The 19,327-nt window shown below is 40.5% G+C and overlaps 1 protein-coding gene across 1 annotated transcript in view; it reads left to right on the plus strand.

Annotated features, from left to right (window-relative positions):
• The window catches only part of dlgap2a (discs, large (Drosophila) homolog-associated protein 2a), a 146,373-nt gene that overhangs the window by 12,991 nt on the left and 114,055 nt on the right, over positions 1 to 19,327 (plus strand). The window lies entirely within an intron of this gene.

Below are 19,327 nucleotides of genomic sequence, written 5' to 3' on the forward strand. Positions count from 1 at the left end.
GACTCATGATTAGAAAGCTCACTGCACACCCTCCTCAGGTGTGAAACACATGCTGAAGAGTAGAGCAAGGGCACAGCAACCTTGGTGATAAAGAGAGACCAGGAAACTTGTTAGGAATTTTAGGTGTTGCAGCGATGAAGTTATAACTGGGAGGCATCTCGCAGCGTGAAATTAATGTTTGATGGGGCATACAGGTGAGATCCTCTGCACTTAAGCCGATAAGAAACTTCACAAATCTGTAAATCAGCAGTTTTACTCTGGTTTTAGCATAAAAGTTCTGGAAACCACACCTGTGCCAAATTCTAATTTACCCCTCTCTCTTTCAAAGATGTCAGATATGTAGGGCTTCTATTACTAAACAATCCAAGAATAAACTAATCCTCAAGTTGAATTAATTACAGAAAAAGTGTGTGAAGAGATTTACAAATGTTAGCTCAAGTTTTCAGGAAATACACTTTCTTAGCAAGACGAGCTTTTGTATGTTTAGTAAACGGGGCTGGCCTTCACTGCATGAATATGGAGGACCCAGGGGGGCACCTCTTGGCTTGTCTGAGAACAAGGTGTTCTGACAGAGTGGACAGTTAACGAACCTCATGAATATTTATATGTGAAGCTCTTTTATAAGGGAAATGTTAGCAGACGCTGGTATTGGATGAAGTTGTAATTGTATTCTTCACGTTGTGTGTCAAAATATGTAACATTCACTGGTTCTTTTTTTCCCAAAGTGATATTATCGTGATATCTATAGATCAAACAAATCCTTAAATTAATAAATAGTGGGGTTTTCTCTCTTTAAGCAAATGAATAACACTTGTCAGTGTTGCTTGGTAGTCTGTTACAATATCTGTCAAGTGTAGTAAAAGATTTGGAAGTGAAAAGGCAACCAGATGAACTGATAAACAAAAAATCCACATGGTCTAAAATCTGTCTATACCTTGAATCGAGACACCCTCAACCGTGTTATGTTGACTTGACAGCAACATCCGCTTGACTGCACAAATTCCTTTTCTCTATAAACAGTTGCTCGTCCCTGAAAATACCTTTACTCTGATAGAACGCACTGTCAAGAAGCCACAGCACATGGCCTTTTTTCTTGAATAGTCAGCAGTAGTGCATCGTCATCTTTAAACTACTTCCACCAAAGATCATAGATCATCGTTCAGCCACAAGTTCCATCTCAAAAACCATTACAGCCTTTGCGTTTTAGCAAGGCACCCTAGCAAACAATGGCAAACAACCTCAGTGCCTCTAGTAGTTTCTGTATTTACAACATGGCATCCTGTTTCCGTGGCAACACAGTCAGTGCGCAAAGACTGTCCATTTCCAGTAAGCATGTATTTCTCTTCTGTTAGGATGATGCAGCACTGTTGTATTTGCATATGCTAAACAGATGGCATACACTGGCATTGGATGAGGATGATCATTAGAGAGGACAGGAGTGTTGAGTCAGGCCTGGGTCTGCCTAAGGAGAGGCACGAGTTGAAAAATTCAGTGAAGGGCTCGAGGAAGGTGAGGGTAAAGAGAAAGGGTGGAATATCTGGAAAAGGACGAAAAGCAATGAAGATTAAAGGAGACTTTAAAAATACTGGCTATGAAAAGATTGCCATCTCCTGCTGGTGAATGCGATTAAGACGCTGCATTGTGTGTGTCGCTGTGCTCCACTCTACTCCATTAAGTGAGGGGCGCCCTCTACTGGGCAGTTCCTCCATATCTCAAAAATCCTCTTCAGAAATACTTCCTTTAGCTGCTCCCCACTTCTGTTTCTCAGATTCAAAATCCTGAGTGTACAAACTGGAGGGCTGAGGCTTATCGTAATCTTACACTCTCTCTGTTATCAGTGCGCCCCTCCGCTCCTACTCCGTAAGCGGAACCCTTTGTGGTGATCAGCGTTTTTGAGCCACAAATTCACAGACTTCTATTTATAGACTTTAATTAACGTGTGAATATCTCACCATGACGCTGATATTTCTCATGTCCATGCTGCACTTCTGGCACGATATCCTCCATCAAATGTTCAACTCGCCTGCTTTTGCATTTCGAAAATATTTATGGTATTTACTTAAATCTTAAATTTGATTTTTGGCTTTCTTTCCTAAGATCAACTGAAGAGCTGCAGGGTTTACATTTTTTGTATTATCTTGAATGCAAAGGTGCTGTGAAGAGATATGCTGACTGTTGTATTCTGGGAAGCTCTTCTATCACCCTTTGCAGTATTTGGACACTTCTGTTTTGCATTCATGGCCCTATGTACTCATCGATTTTGTCTCCCTTGAGTCTTACAACCCACCAACACAGCCGCACTACCAAGTACACACAGTGCACACCCATTGCCTCATGCAATCCCCATGTGTTGTACTCTGCATGTAAGTGCACCTTTTATTGTTTGTATTGCATTTATTAACTGTTAGTTTTAACATTATTAGGAAATGTTTTAATCATGCATGATTTTTAAATGGTGGAGCTTGCGTACGGACATTGTTGTGCATGAAGTTGTCCACTGTTATATGTTTGAAAAAGCGCACAACACATGGTACGTTGGTAAGTGTTAGCATCTGTTATTGATATATGGATATTAAACAGCTTGAATGAATATGTTTGCTTAATGTTTTAAAATATAAAATGATGTCATACATTTCAACAATCCTACTGTGCAATTAAAATACACTTTGTTGTCTTGAATACCTCTTCAGTAGCACTTTCTTTAATAAGAATGCTAACTACCTTGAACATTTTGTGATAACTTAAACTTAAAGGGTTTTTCTGAGGACATGTTGCCATGGAAACAAGTTGGCCAGGATAACTCAGGGGAATGGAGGAGACACAAGTTAAAAGCAAGAAAAGTTTCTATGAGATTTAAAATCCTAACAAAATATTAAGGAACTTTAAAGTCCTCCTAAGAACTTTTCGTGTTGGGGAACTTACTAAAAAGTAGCACAAAAGAGCACCTTTAATAGTGTCAGTGTCTGCTGTCTGAAAACTTTCCGTCGTGTCCTCATCCAAAGACAGCTGAAGTCCCTGAACTACATCAATCTAATGGATTTTCTCAGAATGTTTCCGATCAGCCTCTGTCCGGAGTCACAGCATGTGCATCTTAATGCTTCACATGTCCTGCCCGAGCCTCCCCGTCCTGCTGTGAATCTGACGGAGTGGGAGTGAATCAGCAGCTGCTCTATTAGCTTGAGTAATTAACGGGCGAGCTATCGCTTTCTGTCTGTCTCCAGCCTGCTTTTGTGAATGCATACACACATTCACATTTTACATAGACGCATGTTTTTTATGAACGCACACGAACTCCGGCAGTCAGCGCACACATGCATAATTTGTCCTCCAGCAGACTTGATCAATCTGTTGCAAAGCGAGACAACCAGGGAGAGCCTGTCTCCTCCTGATAGCTCTTAGTGGCCTTGATGCCAACTCTGTATTCTCTTCACACCCGCTCACCAAAAAACAAACACCCAGAGAGAAAGGAAGAGGCTGTATTAGAAAGTATAAACAAGATTTACTTTCTAAACCAGCAGAAAGCTAAAAAAACATGAGTGAATCTGCATTAAAAACAAGAGAGAAAGATGAGAGAGTGAGGGCTGTAGGGGTGAAAGGATATAGTAGCTGTGTGTGTGTGTGTGTGTGTGTGTGTGTGTGTGTGTGTGTGTGTGTGTGTGTGTGTGTGTGTGTGTGTGTGTGTGTGTGTGTGTGTGTGTGTGTGTGTGTGTGTGTGTGTGTGTGTGTGTGTGTGTGTGTGTGTGTGTGTGTGTGTGTGTGTGTGTGTGTGTGTGTGTGTGTGTGTGTGTGTGTGTGTGTGTGTGTGTGTGTGTTTGCTGAAGGCCCTCAGGAGCTCTCCTCGTGTCTGCTAAACTCCCGACAAATCCTGCATTATCTCTCCTCCTCAGCCGTCCCCACTTTCTTCTGTACCCTTGACACCCGCTCTCCTCCTCTGCACTCCCTGCAGCATCGCCGAGGCGCACCCACTGAACTGTTACAAGATTTTGCAGCTCTGAAACATGGCCTTTTCCTCCAGGCCCTTGTGCACTGCCGCACCATCAAATTGATTGTAAACAAATATGACACAGAGGAATAATGGATTAGATGTAAACTAAGCCATGCTTTTTGAACAGCTCCCATGTGGTGTCAGAGATCTCTAAAACAGGACACGCAAGTTAATGTGCAGCTTAGCTCAATATTCATAGTTCAGTGCCTGTAGACATTTAGAGAACAGTGGATTTAAGTTGTGATGAGGAGTGGAACATGTCTCTGTCGGGGTGCAAGGCATTGTTTTGAGGCTGTTTATACTGTATGTGTGTACATTTGCACATATTGGAGCAATATCAACATGTAAATATAATATCCGCTATATACTAAGTGTTGATTCTTTTAACATATTCTTCCATTGCAGATAGATAGATTTCCAAAATCTGTTGGCAAGCAACATTTCTGTATAGTCCAAATACAAAAGACAAATCACATCACGCAGGCTTTGGTTGGTTGCAGCACAAAAAAAGTCTGTGTGGGGAGTAAAATAGGCAGTATAAATCGGTCGCAATGCAAACTAAGAACTCGTTGTCTATCATTTGAGGAAGATTAGGCTTTTTACAAACTTTTTATAAGCTTGTTAAATGGCTACTTAGGAAACCGTCCAATTGTAGATGACATCTTGCAACTCAATGCTTGCATTTCAAGTTGCTAATGGGACTGTAAGCAATGGCAGGTGCAAGGAAAACAAAGTCTTTGGTGGAATATCCTTCACTGAGGCCCCCAGAAATATTGGCCGTTGCCCCCTGAGACTTATTGTCATCGGTTTCTAGATTAGCAGATTTTATAGCTTTTTGTTGGTAGCTAAATGCTTGGTTGCTAGGTATTATTAGAAAGCATTTAGCTAGCTAGCTGATACCCTGACTCACACACAACTTCATATTGAAACTTTTCTTTAAGACAAATGAAGGTACACTGTTCATGAATGGAAAGAGAAGGGTTGCTGATTAGTGGTTATTAGTAAGATGAGTAGGAATTGATAAATAGTGGTGGTGGTTCCTGAGCAGGGCATTGCTTGAGATTAAAGATGCCATTAAGCCTGCTGTGGCAGACACCGGCCTGATCGAGCAGCAAAGTACCTGCTCTTTGCTTGGGTGAGGGAAAGATTAAAGGGCAGTTTGAAGGTACGTTAGGTAAAGGTTACCACTTGTCAGAGTAGATCTATGACGACATGGCATGCTACTCCTGCAGGGCCAAATATAATTCCACATTCCACATCAATGCTCACCCAACGTTTGGCACATTTCCCTTTCTGTATTAATGACCATGAACCTAAAAGAATATTGCTTTTCTATAGAATCATCCAAAAAGGGTTGTACCATATGTGTTTGTGAACCTGCGGCACACTTACCTGCCCACAAACGTATTCGAGAGTATGTGCTTCATCTCTCGGTGGGGACTCCTGTCATTGAACTACACAGTGTCTGACTGGAGGACAGCTGGTCCCTGTGGACCATCTGTCTCAGTTTGTCCCTGACATAATGAGCGAGCTGGGAATGAGCTTTGATTTTAACGCTGAGTCACCGTTTCATGCCGCTCATTAATGGAGGAAAGACTGTGTAGGAAGTGAAAGAAATGGGATGAGGACTGGTTTTTGTTGCTATGTTGGCAAACCTTATTTCCATTTAATATTTTATCTTTCTACCTTCTCTTTATCCTCCTCTCTTTTTTCATCAGCACACACATACACAAACTGTATGGTGGTGCGTCAATCAGCAGAAAATCAGTTCACAGCCCACAAGTTTCTACTAATGGCAGACGTGCAGTACATGGTCCATTTCACTCTGTTGCTTAACATTTGATTATGAATTAGTCTTTTAATAAAAATGAAGATGAGTTGTAGGTTAAGAGGAGAAGCTAAAACATTGAATAATGGAGTGATTTTCTATAACAATTATGGGACCGTGAATACTAATCCTACTCACTCTAGCAGCACGGAAGAAAGCCACCTGAAAGTAATGTTAAAATGAACATTCACTACACTTGATAATGTTACTATAGCCTACTTTTGCCCCCTTTTCTGTTACTCTGTCAATATAGGTCATAACAATGTTAGCTAATGAAAAGAATAACCGTTTCCCTGGATACCTTGATGCTTATATCAGTGGTTTTCAAACTTTTTTTGGCCGAGGCACACCAAAGACCAAAACCAAAATCTCAAGGCATACCTATAATCATATCCAGGAAAAATACCCTCTATAGCACATAGTATCACTGTTATCACTCTGTGAAAACATGCTTTTATTTAGTAATGCCAAAGCATATAAGGCCTATTGTTTCTCTATTGTGAAATAAGTGTGTAGGACAAAGTACCGATAAAGTAAATTAAAAATCATTCATAACCTTTTGTACAGTTAAATGCACTAGGCGTAATTGTTTAATAATCCCACGGCACAACGCGATTTGTCTCACAGCACACCAGTGTGGCGCGGCACACCGTTTGGGAACCGTTGGCTTATATTGTCGCAAATAGGACACGCTTCATATTTCTTTAGATTTCTTTGCTTTTTTTTCGGAAACTTTGCTCTTCCATATGACAGTATTTTTTGCAAAGCATGAGAAACCACTGGATGTTTAGCCTCAATTTTATAGTTGCAGAAACAAAAGTGTGTTTATCTTGTTTTGTACTAGTCCAGCAGACATCATATAAAAAACTGATGGTCTGGCACACAGCGTCATGCGCTTAACAGATCCTTCAAACATTCACTGGGGGCTTCTTCGTACATTCTTTCCATTTCAAATGATATATTTCTGGAACTTTTTGCTGATTCCCAGACTTTAAACCATGAAATCTTAGAATCAGCTTTTCCATCTTCTGTACTTTCAGAGAGATAATCCCCAATCTGCTGGATTGTGCTAAGACAGCTATCACAAACCACAGCAACATTTAGTTTAGATTGGCAGCTGTCACTTTTTTTCACTTTATTGACCAGGAATTGGCAGCCAATTTCTCAAAAGGGGTTCCCATTGGCAACCTATCAACCATTGTTGTCCAGCCCTGATTGTACAGTACATGCTAGCTGAGGGGAAAAAAATGAGAGAGGCTTATGTGTGTGCATTTTTTGCTTGAGGAAATTGAGGTGAAAGCTGCAGCGTACTACCTGCATGTTAACACCAGTTGCCTCTATGGAATAGCTAGATAAAATTGGGGTTGCAAGGTGACAAAGAAGGGTGATTGTAAAAGCTCATCTGAAATCTGTAGAGTGGTTGACCAGCTAGATTGTCCAAACAAAGTTGGGCAGTTTGTGCATCTGTGTGTGTGTGTGAAGGTGAGAAAAGCAAGCAGTTATGCTCTGATGCCCTCAAGTGCCAGGCTTTGTAAAGAAACAAACCACTCTTTTACTGTTTTTCCGTGTAGTGTCATCCCAAACTATTGTCAGAAATGGTTTCCACCCAAACTCTTTGCCCTTCAACAAACCATTAACTTTTGAATCTTGTTTTGAATTCCCACACACTGACAAGTATGTGTGTGTAAGGAATAGCTTATCGTAGCTCGTTATTAAGGTCTATTTAGCCACAGATTATGACAACTGAGAATGTATCACCTCTATCTTTTTGCAAAAACATCCCTCGATCCTGTCATCATGCAGCTACATTGTCTCTTTGTCTCGTAATATTACAGTTTTTGCACAGTCGACCGTTACAATTGTGATTTCTATAGATTTCTTTTTTATATTGACGTTATTTTGAAGCACTGTGTTAATATCGAGACTGAAGTGTTCCCTCTCCCTATCTCTCTGGTTATAGGGAGAATGTTTTCCTGCCATACAAGGGCTCACAGTAAAGGTGTATTTGTCCTATCTGTGGTATATTGACTCTCCCCTGTAGTTCCCTTGTTGCCCATCTAGTTGTTGTACCCAATGTTCTGGCCATGTTTCTCCCTCTGCAGCAATTACACTAAAGTGACACCATTCATTTCAGCCCTCATTATTAGCGCAGCTATGCTGAATAATGGTAACCATTTGGCAGCCTGCAGCTCTACCACACCTGACAAGGAGAGTCTAACTGAGCTCCACCTGTTTGTCTGAACATGCTGCAGGCCAACAGTTATATGTCTTTGTCTCTTTTATACACAGTGCGTTTTATTTTGTGTAGTCGTGTCAAATTTAAAAATGTGTTTCTTCTTTGGTGACGCATAATAACATTAGGATCCGTCCACCGTCATCACTGGGAAATAATAAGTAAATGAAAAACGGCGGAGTCCAATCTCCATACAAACATTTGTTTTCCATTTGTCAGATGTTCTCAGGGGGAGGTGATAACTCACAAAATCACTCAATACTGAAATAAATATTTTCCCCTTCTGGCAGCAGGCATGTTGTCTTTTTAGTATTTACCGGTTCAATTTTCTTTCTTTTTTTTGGTACTGCTTTGAAAGACAACAGTGACCATTTCTGGTAACAAGATCAGTTTGTTTTCACAGGAAGTGACATTATCTGTGGAGGAGCTGTAGCCCGCGGGCCAGCGACTGCCTGTCTGGAGAATCTAGCTGTGATTTGATTAGCAAGGGTCACAGCCACAACAAATACAAAGCAGGAATACAAATACCAACAAAAGCTGTTATGACTGAATCTGTTTTGTCTAAAAAATATTTCAATATTAATGTTGCCATCATTTCTCAACTAATTCATAGGTTATTACGTCTGTAAAATGTTAAAAAGTGTAGAAAAAAGGCCATCCCAATTTCCCAACGCCCAATGACAGTTTCAAATATCTTTATATATCCAGCTAACAGTTCAAATCCAGAGGCTGAGGAGTAAATCACCAAATCCATGTGGGAGGAGCTGAAACAAGAAAATATTAATTTGAAATATAACTTTATCTCATTTCAGCCGATCAAATTAATCAACTTATAGGTTAAGCCCTTAAAAGCAAAATCTAAAGCTTTTATGATTCCTTGTGATTTTATTTTTGCAGTCACAATGTTTTTTAATCATAGGATACATACATATACACTGCCCGGCCAAAAAAAAGGTCATAAGCCTGTGGGCAGTGCTATGACCTGGGGTTGCTGCAGTTGGTCTGGTCTAGGTTCAGCAATGTTATGTGCCCAAAGAATGAGGTCAGCTGACTACCTGAATACTGAATGACCAGGTTATTCCATCAATCTTCTTCCCTGATGGCACGGGCATGTTCCAAGATGACAATGCCAGGATCCATCGGGATCAAATTGTGAAAGAGTGGCTCAGGGAGCATGAGACATCCTTTTCGCATATGGATTGTCCAGACCTGAACCCGATAGAGAATCTTTGGGATGTGCTGGAGAAGACTTTACGCAGTGGTCCCAAACTCCCTTCATCAATACAAGATTTTTAAAAAATGAATGCAAACTCTGGACAGAAATAAATGTTGTGACATTGCAGAAGCTTGTGGAAACCATGCCACAGTGAACACGTGACGTAATCAAAGCTAAAGGCGGTCCAACGAATATTAGAGTGTGAGACCATTTTTTAGGCCGGGCAGTGTACATTGCAAAGTAAAATGTAAAAAATGTATTAATTAGTTTATTTTTTGATCATCAAGTCTTCAGTCCTAATGTAAAAAACGGGTTTATGTTGGTACAAATAAGTACCAAAAGGCAATCCGTTATCTAAACCAGTTTTGATCATTGGCTTCTATAAATCTTTAGCAAATATAACTAATCAATGAGCTGATGTCTATACTGAAAACCTTTTTAAATGTATTAAAGGTTGAGTCCTTAGAAAGATGTAACCAACACGCCATCAATACAAATAGATAAAAATATTTCTTTGGAATCATTTCTGGTTTTGTTTGCAATGGCCCAAAAAAATAACCCCTACCCATCACACAAATCAAACACTTGAAAGGTTTTTTGCGCTCGATGGTGTTTGCTTTGTTTATCTTTCCGTTCACTGCACCCATGTCAGCAAGGAAAAAATCCAGTGCCTCTCCTTTCAGAATATATTCTCTAGAAGACAGCGTTTATTTTCACTTGATGGAGCAATGCGTCGAGCTTCTGTTACCGGTTGTGTGTTGGGATCTTAAGGGAGCAGAGGGCACTGTTTGCGGATGTCCATATTGGATGTGTGTTTGGTGTCACTGCTTTAATTTAGTATAGTAAACAGACTCAACCCTGTGGGGAAAACTTGTTTATTTTCAGATCGGCTGAAAAAAGTACCGTATTCCTGTATTCATAGGGTAAACACAGTGTTTGTTCATCAAAAATGATTGTTATCACACTGGATTTTATTTTTAAACGTTCTATTGTTTGACTTCTATCCGTCATTTGACCTTTCAAACTGATATGCACCATCATTGCTCTTAAAGCTGCCATCTTTCTGCTTCTCTTGCCTTCCATACACTCTGACCATAAGGTTTTTACTGGGTTTGTGCATCAAGGCACTCTCCTGTCCAGGCAAAACACCATTTCCCGAATATAATTTAATGTGTTTATGCCTTGAGGGTCTGAGAGATCAAGGCAATTCCTCCACTGCTCATCCTTCAAAAAAGTAACCCCAAAAAGAGCCTGGCGATCATCATTTAAACAGTTTATTAGCATCCTTTGGCTCACAGTTCTTTGAAAATAAACATGCAGATACCTTGCCACTGTCCTCTTTTCAAGGACGCAGAAATAAAACATCAGCTGTAGCTCTCTTTGAAACTGTCGCTGACTCATGATTTTATTGTACTGTATTTCAAAGACTTTTTCTTGACGTGTCATCAGTTACTTCTCTTTGTCAGGGCATCATGATTTCTGGAGTCACTGTCACTTTCTCCTTTTTTCTCACCTTACCACACATGCATAGGCATTTTAACTTATTTTGTGAAATCCTTTGTGATAGTGTAGAATCTTCAAGGTTGCAGGTTGAGTGGGCGGTCAATGTCTTTGTTTTTTTTAGGAGATTAGAAACAAAACGATGAATTAACATCTTGAGACAAGACAAAAGGTTGGATCCTTGTGATGAATAGAACAGTAGAGGAAAGAGATTTGTCAGTAATTTGTGTCAAATTGGGTCTGATAATCAATGAAATCAATTTTTATTTCAGGTCTATAAAAGAGGTAGAAGAGGGAGGGGGTAAATGGCCATTGTCAGTCTGTGTCGTTTTTTTGGTGACGTCCTGTTAGCCTGATTTCACCTCTAACATTCAGAGTCAGACCTCCAACTGGGCAGAAGACGGGGGATCAGCTGCTCAGAATTAAAGTTGAGTGTGTTACAGAAATGTAAGATTTGACTTAAAAGAAATCGTCAAAGAGAGTGTCATCTTGTCCAACATTTAATTATAAAGCCCTCTCATCAATTCTTTCATATTCTAAGATGGCAGAGAACTTTTCTGTCTTGTTTTGATCTTTTTTTGAGGCACTGTCTTAATAGCTTGGAAAGCCTGTTAAGCCGTAGAAAAGTGTTTCAGACATATCTGGTGTTATGTCAAGCGGCAGCATTATCCTGTGGAGTTTAAAAAGCAGTGCTGACACTCTCCGTTGATGATCTGTAATCCCATCCCAACGCAGGAGATTGAGAAGTGAATACGGCTTGCAATCAAAAAGTTATTGAGACAAATAATCATGGTGAGAGACAAATAATGGTTTAAAGGGTCAAATTGGATTTCAAAGGATTCGTTCAGCCTTTTGGTAAGTACTATTGTTTAGTTAGTTCATTTTTTGTTTACACATGTATTGACTGGACTGCTTGTTAAAAATGTTCTGCTTGTGTACTGATCAAACAAACAAGGTATAGCATCTAAATGTTTGAATTTTAACTAATTGTTTCCTGCTGTTTCCAGTCTTTATGCTTAGCAAAGATAATATTCTCCTTTCTCTTACTTCATTCCCTTTGGACAGATAGACTTATACTGTATAGATTTAGATATCAAACACATTTTTAGTGACAATTAGATTAAATTGGGCAGATTTTTGGATGAGTCCCATCACAGCACAGCTGGAGAGAATGGGTGTCAATATTTATGGAGTGAAATTAAATAAATGTCACTGTTCTGTAATGTTACAGCCGCAAGACAAAGTAGATATTACAAGTAGACAATCTAAATGTCAGGTTGGTGATATATTCATTTTTTTATTGTGCCATTGAGAATAAAGAGATGATGGACACCAGTTGCCCCCGGTAGTTCACAGGCCGTGTTGAACTCAATACAATTGCATCTGATAGTAAATCTATCAGGGTTCTCGCTTCATGGTTTATTGATGCATTGGGTGAGATTATGTGGAGGATATTAAGAAGAAGCAGATTGCATTTCTCTCTGCTTTGATATGACAGATGTTTGACAACGGGTCTTCATTCCCTCAGTTTTGAAACTCACTTTGAGGGAAACCTGCTGGGATAAGTGGATGAACAAACAAGACAACCACTAAGAGTGATAACCTGAGACAGCTATGCAGTGTAAGAAGAATCAGAATCCTTTTTTCTGCATAATAACAAATTATATTTTGGGAGAATGCAGGAAAAAGAAAGAGGTTTCCTATCACTTTTAAAGTTGTATGGGAAGAAGGATTGTTGTAAGTAACTCAGTCAAGTCTGGCATTATCAAGAACCTCTGCAGTTAGCTTAATAAACTATATTAATCTATAGTTCTCTGGCGAGGATGATTACCAAACCTTGAAGATCCTTAGTTATTAGGTTGACATCTGAGTGAAATCTCTTGACGGCGTTTTGATTGATTAGCACAAAGTTTATTACAATAAACAGCTATTAAAGGATCAATTCACACTACTTTTCATGATCTCCTGACTTTTACACTAGCACAATTTTTCCATATTGAACAGTCTCCTCAACATCAATTGGTATTACATTTAATACACTCATATGGTGTGTAGGAAATGTAATCTAAAGCTGTTGGTGATCCCCTGACTTTCCCTTCAGAGCCTCCATAAAGTTTACATATTCATGGTAGCTTGTGAACTCGGCTGGTTTGTGCAGTATGTTCCTTGCAGCTGAAGTGAACACTCTACTGATGATTTATTTTCTGACTCATCATTTATCTGCAATGTCTTAACTTCCCCTTTTTAGAATTGGCTTCAGCCTGCAGATACTGTTTACAATCTTGGCTAATAAAAAACGAGTTTAGTGGTCCTGTGTCCCATCACACAGTGGAAACGTGGCATTATTTTACAAGTTGCCCTATAGTGCTCTCATAAAAGTTTTATAAGGTCATATTCCTTCAAGATGTTATATTCACTGGCCAAAATCTGGTGTTCCATGATGAGCTGAGAGGAACTCATTGTCAGATGTGTTCTTGAATCCTTAAAAGAGATGAGCACATTATGTTTACCTAGCTTAGGACCAGAGACGTAAAAGCCTTCCTGTAGCAAATCATGCAGGCCTGAACACAAACAGATATTATCCTTTCCAAGCAGAAGAAGAGCTTGTGAAAGCAGCACTTCTCCTAAAGTAATAAAAGCCAGACAGTCATGAAGACAGATGGAGGTTATCTCACTCATCTAGCATGTCCAACGGCGCAGGCCCTGCTGGGGACCCCCACAGGGGGAAATGCACTCAGGGCTCTCATTAGGAACCGCAGTAATAATGTTTCACCATTGCACACCTGCCTCAGCAAAATGTGGATTTAAGAGGGAGAGAGTCCATTAGCAGTGATACACAGCTTCTGTTAGCCTGCTGCGCTGCATCATAGCTAATCAGTGTTTTACATTCATACGGTAAACAGCCATATGTTTAGGATTATTGCCAGTTAGAGCTTATACATCAGCGGGCTACTTTGTAACCAAGCGCCACGTTGAAGAAGCATATTCATTGCTGGATGGTAATAACACTTCCCTCAGAAATGGTGGCATGCCTTATACGTCATATTGTATGAACAGTTGGTTGTGTTTAGCGTCGGCAGGTATTCCATCCAAACCTGGGGCGGATTGATTGCTCTGTGTTTGGAAAGCGTAGACAACAAAGAGCCTGGCATATGGTTGTCATCATAATCGGAAGTAAAGGTGCGTGAGATGGAGATGATTGAGAATTGAGGGATGAATGTAGATACAGATTACACGCTGAGCATTACCATTCAAATGCACACACACTGCAAAAAACATCTCCTATAGCTATTGTAGAGCAGCTTTCATGATCCTTTTTAATCCAAATTAATGAAATTAAACAGAAATTATACTGTTACAGGCATGCACAGCAATATTAAATACACTTAAAACTATAGTAGATAACCAAGAATCAACAAATATTTTTTCCATTCCGTATTTTAATTTTACAAGACCCTCCCATATAGAGTTTGTAAAGTCATCCTAGACCTACTTTCATAATTGTTTTTCACCTCGTTTTTTTTTTTTGTGTGACAAATATTCCTTTTTTTGCAGTGCATGCATCACCATCCACTCTTGACGCTGCCTTTACTCAGTTTTTCCTGCAGCGCCAACACATACATCCTTACATTACAATTTTTACTCAAGCTCACTCTCATCAGAGGCCGACATCTTATCACCGCCTTTATTTCAGTCTACTTGATGCACATTACGTAACTCCACAGCCTGCCACATCCTCAGCTCGGAGACGGTTTCAACCTGCTGTTGTTAAAAAACTCTGCAGCCGAGCCTCACCTCAGGCGGCAAAGGGAACGTTTAATAATTCATCTAGTTGTGTAGCTTGTGTATATATCCGGGACTGGAGCTGTCTCACGCCAGCGCCTGGCACAGTCAGCTTTGATAGTGCTTCAAAGTATTTAGGATGGTAGTGGAATATATAACGGTAAGTTAAATATTGATAGGCTCATCTGAAGATGTTCTTCTGTTGGAATCGATACGTGAAATTCTGTTCATCTGTTCTACAGTTCAGATGAAAAAGGAGTGCATGTAGTGCAACTGATGGCACCCCCAGTGACGTCAAATCAAGAAATAACCTGGAGTGTCTCCGGAGTTGCACATATCTTTAGAGGGAGGGTGTGTGTGTGTGTGTGTGTGTGTGTGTGTGTGTGTGTGTGTGTGTGTGTGTGTGTGTGTGTGTGTGTGTGTGTGTGTGTGTGTGTGTGTGTGTGTGTGTGTGTGTGTGTGTGTGTGTGTGTGTGTGTGTGTGTGTGTGTGTGTGTGTGTGTGTGTGTGTGTGTGTGTGTGTGTGTGTGTGTGTGTGTGTGTGTGTGTGTGTGTGTGTGTGTGTGTGTGTGTGCCTGGTGACTTTGAATTGCACAGATACAAACACCAAGAATACACTTAAAAAGTTTGAAACAGTTACAGTTACCTCTTAGTTTTGGTTGAGTATCAGTAGATCAAAGTGGAGTAATGACACTAAAGTAAAGGCCAGTTCTGATTTGAGTATGGTGTGTGTTTTCCACTATGTGTTTCAGAAGGAAGGCTTCTTTGTGAATGCTGTTTGCCCCACTCTGTTTTCTCACTGATTAGACATGCATTTCTGATTGAGACCATGAGATGGTGCTATGTGCCTAAATTGGAGCCTTTGCTGCAGAAAAAAACCAAACAAATCCTGATAATACACATGGTGCAAATAACATAACTGCTCTCCAACTCATGCTGAGTAATACCGACTCTCTGAACTTTTGTTCATCTGATAAAGCCAAAATGTTCCTGCTGCAGGTGAAGGACGCTGCAAGGGCGTGAGGGAACTGCAGCTTTGAAAAAAACCTCTTTCACCCAACACTTTCCTCTTCAGCCCCATGATAAGATACTGCTTAGCATTCACCTATCACGCAGAGTGACTCAGCTTATCTTTAGCCCGCATGACTGAGAGGGGGAATCTCCAACTGCAGCGAACAGGCCTTTGCAATAGATTTACATCACTTTCTCACGGCTGAAGAGCAGTGGGGAGGAAACAGCGGCGGGGTATGGGATGGCAGCACGGACCGCAGACCCGTGAAGCGTTCAATCTGTGTCCCATCACAACGCATCAGCTCTGTTCCTCAGCCCCGCTACCGGTCTGCACACACAAAGACGACTATTTGGAAAGGTTTAAGCAGCCTGCCTAAACACTGCAAGGTCAACACTAGTGGAGTGTGAGGCAGAATTTTAACAGGCTGCAGTCAGTGTGAAGGCTTGAGAGGAATGACTGAAACAAAGCAGGGTGAGGTGACAGGTAGGGAGGATATTTTTTTTAAACTATTTATTACATAACAAGTCAAATTCTCTCGTGATGGAGATCCACAGTACACTCTGCCATCTTTTTCAGTGTTCCTACAAAGTATTAACGGTCACCCCTTTTTAGTATTCATCGTGTTTTTACCACATGTTAGAATTCAAATTAAATGTACCTGGACCACTGACAAAATTGTGGCCATTAATCATCGTGAGGATCCTTTATAACCATCAACTTTGCCAAGAAGTGACCTGAGTCAGCATTTAAAGATGAAAGTCCATTTTAAATACTTAATTACTAAAAAGGGGTCTCACACCTAAGCCCTGTAGCTCAGGAAAAAGATTAGAGGCCAGAGTGTAGCAGCTCCAGGTAATTAGAGGACGCACGCTGATTGACACCTTGTACAATTCTCTGTGTCTGCAGCCTTCACAGATTGTTCCTGCTTCACCTGAGACCGACAAGGGAAAAACACACTTGTTTTCCGATTTAATTCCATAGGCTTACAACACCAATAGGTTGTTGTGTTGTGCTTGCCCATGGTGTAGAAATTTGGGAAATTGCTGAGGTGTGAAGAGTTATTCCAGGAAAAATAGTTTGCACACACATCATCTGCAGCCACTTTTTGTAATGGAACAAGCCTCCATGCAGGGATAACCTGCGGATGCTAGAGACGGCTGTAAAAGGAAAAGGGGGACGGGATGAAATGGACTGGCTTGGCTGCATTGCCTTTTAGGAGGCAAACAGAAGAATAACTGCCTGGCTAGGTACTGTAGATCCATTTCTTCCGGGAGAAACGATGAAAAAACAACACCTTTCACACTGTGATTCACCTCGGTAATGTGCCAGGACCAAAACCCATTTCCAAATCATTGCTTTTTCCCAAGCACCACTTCTGCCCTTCATCTTATCTAGCATTTCCTTTTCCTCTGCCCCTTCTTTTATTTTTCCTCTACCGAATGATTTACACATACTGGCGCTCAACTGTCTCTTGTCCCATAGATAGTTCTGCTGTGTTTTGGTGTACACACTGAGGGGAACTGGGTGCAAACACATCTAAAAGCCTAGATTTTGTCAAACTTTGACAAAAGTTTGTAAAAGTCATCCATAATGAATGGTGATGATTCCAGATGTATGAGCCTCCTTCTTTCTCCCTTTTCTTTCTTATCATTTTATGTCAACCTATTTCCTCTTGGGGGAGCTGTGATCTCTTATTGCAGAGTAAAATACTACAGTAGTGAAGCCTGACACACAGCACACACACTCACATTTGACCCCTGAAGGAAAATCTTAATTGCAGGAGAGTGATCTTTTGACCGACAGTCTTTGTTTTCTCTTTGACAGTGCCAGCAGTGGCCCCTTTATCACACTCAGCTAAAATATAAAATTGAAGGATTATATTGAGTCTTAACAGAGCGCTTGTCCTCTCCTCTGCTATTTTATGGATTTCAGCATCCCTCTGACTTTGGCTAGGCTAAGGAAACGTGTCTCAGCTGCAGAGGTAAAGGGCTTTTTGAGATAGAAATCACTGGTGATGCAGTTTTGTGAGGAAGAACAGCATGTGTACACCAATATTTGTATACTGCCTCTCGCTTTATATTCCTCCGTAAAGATCTCAGCTCAACCCACTTGCCCTCTGTTTTGAAGGATTAATGCTCTCACCTAAAACCATACACGGCCATAACTCTGACAGAAATGATCCGTTGTGTCGTAATAACCTCGGAGCCGTGCTGTCTGGTTCGCCTGTTGCCATTTGGGCGGTGAGATGAACAGGAGGATCGGCATGAGAACACAGGAGGAGGGAGAGACAGACAGAGAGAGAGGGAGAAAGAGGGACTGAGAGAGAGAGTTAGCAGAGAAGAGAAGAAAGAGGGAAGACAGACTGTGTGGAGGAAGGCAGGTCTCTCACGCGCAGTGTGTTGGACAGGAGAGAGGAGAACAGGCTGATATATAGACACACAGAACTGCAGGGACACAGTTCATACTCCACATAGCAACACACATGAGCACACACTTTGGAAACGTAGTAGCTATTTATTAGCATGTAAAATAATATATGTGTACAAATACAAACATGACATGGTATTTTATGGGATGAAATGTTGGCTACATTATACTGCTGATGACATTTAAATAATCCAATTAGAACGTATCATGTTTTGTTCAGCTAACCAATCCGTGCAAACTGGGCTCTGGTTTCAGACTGAGGGTCAAAAGAGGTGCTGGAGCGCAGGCAGTATGAGGGGGAAACATAGCAATTCATGAACATTAAAGCATGTAAACATGTCACAGTAGAGGCACTAAATACAAATAGGAACCTGAAAATGAACACAATATGTTCTCTTTAATGGATGGATTTAATAGATACATATTAAATGTCCTGTTGAGCTAGTTCCAATACAAAATACCACGTGTTTTAATTCATCAAGGAACACTTTCCTCATGATTTATGTTTTTATTTGACGTATCACAAATGCATTTCTGATTCCGTAATAATTTCTTAAACCCAACCACGTAGTTTTTGAGGCTTTTGTTTTTAACGTTAACGGAATTGTGAATGGTGTTTAGTTGTATGGTAACATCCATTTATGGGAGACATTGTTGAGTGTGTATTAGTTAAGTGACCTTGTGTTATGAACACTGAATGATATGTTTTGTCACCATTGAAAAATGTGTGCTGAATATGAGTGTATCCGTCCTGTACTCCTTTATTTTCATCTCTGTGATGATGCAAGCCACAGAGAAGCTTTTATCATTCATTATTGATGTCAACAAAGTAAATTCAATGATGAAAGCATTTTAAAGCCTATCAGTTATATTTTTTTGTTGCATAGTGCCAACATTTATATCAATACTGTGGAAAGCCTCGCTGATGTATCACTCAGGCTCTCGTGGAGACAGTTTCACCTGGATTATTCATCAGTGAAACCATTAAAATGTCATTCTGGACATAAAAGAGTAATAAATGCTTTGTTTAACCATTTAAAGATATAGAATATGTAGGCCATTAAAGCATTGGAGAGCTTCTTGAGTGGTACGTATAGCAAGATGCCTCAGCTCAGATGATTGTGATCTACTGTGTGTCAGAAACTGCAGTGGTGGAGAGAAGCTGTGAAGATGTTTTCCTCCTCATCAAAGTGCAGAACCTGGCAGAGGGAATTAACAGTAGGGGAACTTTGATGACACTCCTCTCTATCCTCACACACCCCTGTGAATCTCTGCATTATTGATAAAAACCCAGGATGAATTCACAGGGCTTCCCCCACTCCCCGAGGCTGTCTTTTCTCACA

The sequence above is a fragment of the Eleginops maclovinus genome, chromosome 19 (assembly GCF_036324505.1).
Source record: "Eleginops maclovinus isolate JMC-PN-2008 ecotype Puerto Natales chromosome 19, JC_Emac_rtc_rv5, whole genome shotgun sequence".
Classification (NCBI taxonomy): domain Eukaryota; kingdom Metazoa; phylum Chordata; class Actinopteri; order Perciformes; family Eleginopidae; genus Eleginops; species Eleginops maclovinus.